This window comes from Argopecten irradians, chromosome 11 (genome assembly GCF_041381155.1).
Source record: "Argopecten irradians isolate NY chromosome 11, Ai_NY, whole genome shotgun sequence".
Taxonomy (NCBI): domain Eukaryota; kingdom Metazoa; phylum Mollusca; class Bivalvia; order Pectinida; family Pectinidae; genus Argopecten; species Argopecten irradians.
This window is the reverse complement of record NC_091144.1, coordinates 11,058,289-11,061,454: the sequence shown is the minus strand read 5'-3', so window position 1 is coordinate 11,061,454 and position 3,166 is coordinate 11,058,289.

Genomic DNA, 3,166 nt, shown 5'->3' with positions numbered 1-3,166 from the left:
AGCTATTGTCCATAAGACATATACTAGATAGCTATTGTCCATAAGACATATACTAGATAGCTATTGTCCATAAGACATATACTAGATAGCTATTGTCCATAAGACATATACTAGATAGCTATTGTCCATAAGACATATACTAGATAGCTATTGTCCATAAGACATATACTAGATAGCTATTGTCCATAAGACATATACTAGATAGCTATTGTCCATAAGACATATACTGGATAGCTATTGTCCATAAGACATATACTAGATAGCTATTGTCCATAAGACATATACTAGATAGCTATTGTCCATAAGACATATACTAGATAGCTATTGTCCATAAGACATATACTGATAGCTATTGTCCATAAGACATATACTAGATAGCTATTGTCCATAAGACATATACTAGATAGCTATTGTCCATAAGACATATACTAGATAGCTATTGTCCATAAGACATATACTAGATAGCTATTGTCCATAAGACATATACTAGATAGCTATTGTCCATAAGACATATACTAGATAGCTATTGTCCATAAGACATATACTAGATAGCTATTGTCCATAAGACATATACTAGATAGCTATTGTCCATAAGACATATACTAGATAGCTATTGTCCATAAGACATATACTAGATAGCTATTGTCCATAAGACATATACTAGATAGCTATTGTCCATAAGACATATACTAGATAGCTATTGTCCATAAGACATATACTAGATAGCTATTGTCCATAAGACATATACTGGATAGCTATTGTCCATAAGACATATACTAGATAGCTATTGTCCATAAGACATATACTAGATAGCTATTGTCCATAAGACATATACTAGATAGCTATTGTCCATAAGACATATACTAGATAGCTATTGTCCATAAGACATATACTGGATAGCTATTGTCCATAAGACATATACTAAGATAGCTATTGTCCATAAGACATATACTAGATAGCTATTGTCCATAAGACATATACTAGATAGCTATTGTCCATAAGACATATACTAGATAGCTATTGTCCATAAGACATATACTAGATAGCTATTGTCCATAAGACATATACTAGATAGCTATTGTCCATAAGACATATATGATAGCTATTGTCCATAAGACATATACTAGATAGCTATTGTCCATAAGACATATACTAGATAGCTATTGTCCATAAGACATATACTAGATAGCTATTGTCCATAAGACATATACTGGATAGCTATTGTCCATAAGACATATACTAGATAGCTATTGTCCATATAAGACATATACTAGATAGCTATTGTCCATAAGACATATACTAGATAGCTATTGTCCATAAGACATATACTGGATAGCTATTGTCCATAAGACATATACTAGATAGCTATTGTCCATAAGACATATACTAGATAGCTATTGTCCATAAGACATATACTAGATAGCTATTGTCCATAAGACATATACTGGATAGCTATTGTCCATAAGACATATACTAGATAGCTATTGTCCATAAGACATATACTAGATAGCTATTGTCCATAAGACATATACTAGATAGCTATTGTCCATAAGACATATACTGGATAGCTATTGTCCATAAGACATATACTAGATAGCTATTGTCCATAAGACATATACTAGATAGCTATTGTCCATAAGACATATACTGGATAGCTATTGTCCATAAGACATATACTGGATAGCTATTGTCCATAAGACATATACTAGATAGCTATTGTCCATAAGACATATACTAGATAGCTATTGTCCATAAGACATATACTGATAGCTATGCATAGACATATACTGATAGCTATTGTCCATAAGACATATACTAGATAGCTATTGTCCATAAGACATATACTGATAGCTATTGTCCATAAGACATATACTGATAGCTATTGTCCATAAGACATATACTAGATAGCTATTGTCCATAAGACATACTAGATAGCTATTGTCCATAAGACATATACTGATAAGCTATTGTCCATAAGACATATACTGGATAGCTATTGTCCATAAGACATATACTGGATAGCTATTGTCCATAAGACATATACTAGATAGCTATTGTCCATAAGACATATACTAGATAGCTATTGTCCATAAGACATATACTAGATAGCTATTGTCCATAAGACATATACTAGATAGCTATTGTCCATAAGACATATACTAGATAGCTATTGTCCATAAGACATATACTAGATAGCTATTGTCCATAAGATATATACTAGATAGCTATTGTCCATAAGATATATACTGGATAGCTATTAACTTTCATGGATGCTTTATTGTTGCTATATTCAAATTTTCACTGAAATCCAGGATTTCTTAGCACAAGGGAAATATTCAGAAATTCATTGATATTAATATATTATCAGTAATTAAGAACTGAAAGCAATTATGTATCTTCAAAAACCTTTAAAACTTTATTGTTTGTTAACATATTTTGCTGTGTTTGGGATATATATTATTTCTGATTGAACGAATCTGCCAAGTGAATGATTCCTGAAGCAAAATATTTTATTCGTTGGATATTAGACTGCCAATTGTTGAGAGTATTTGACCTTATATTACAATAATTTCTGACACAAATGTAATTTCTTATTAAACAAAAATTCCAAAATGAATAATAATTGTAATTAATTTCTTTGCTCATTCATGAAATAATTAGTTTGTTGAAATCAACCTGTGGAACTCATCATTCACTATTGTCCCACAGTGGTCGTCCTGTCGGGATTGATCAGCTGGCTAGACTGATTGGATGCGTAGCAAGAATTTACACTTTTTCTTAACGATTTGTTTTAACAATGATTTCACATGATCACAGGTAGATACCGCAGGTACACCTTAAAAGATTTTCTGATCTTGAGGAATTCTAAGCTTTTCCCCTGCCCGTCTTGCGCCAAGACCTTCAAGATATGCTTCATAATGACGCAGCAAATAATTACTTTAATTATTTTTTAAAAGACAACAATTAAGTGTACTTGTTAAACGTGTTGTTTTCTGAATGATAGCATCGTAAATTTGACAAAACGTAAACACCTGAATACAAGGTGTCATGTGATTGTGGCAGTGGCTCCGCGCCGATCGGGCGCTGATTGTCGCACCGTCTCTACATACTTCATTAAAGGTACGGTAAGACTATCGAGTCAGTTTTGAGGTTTGTTGTATGCTCG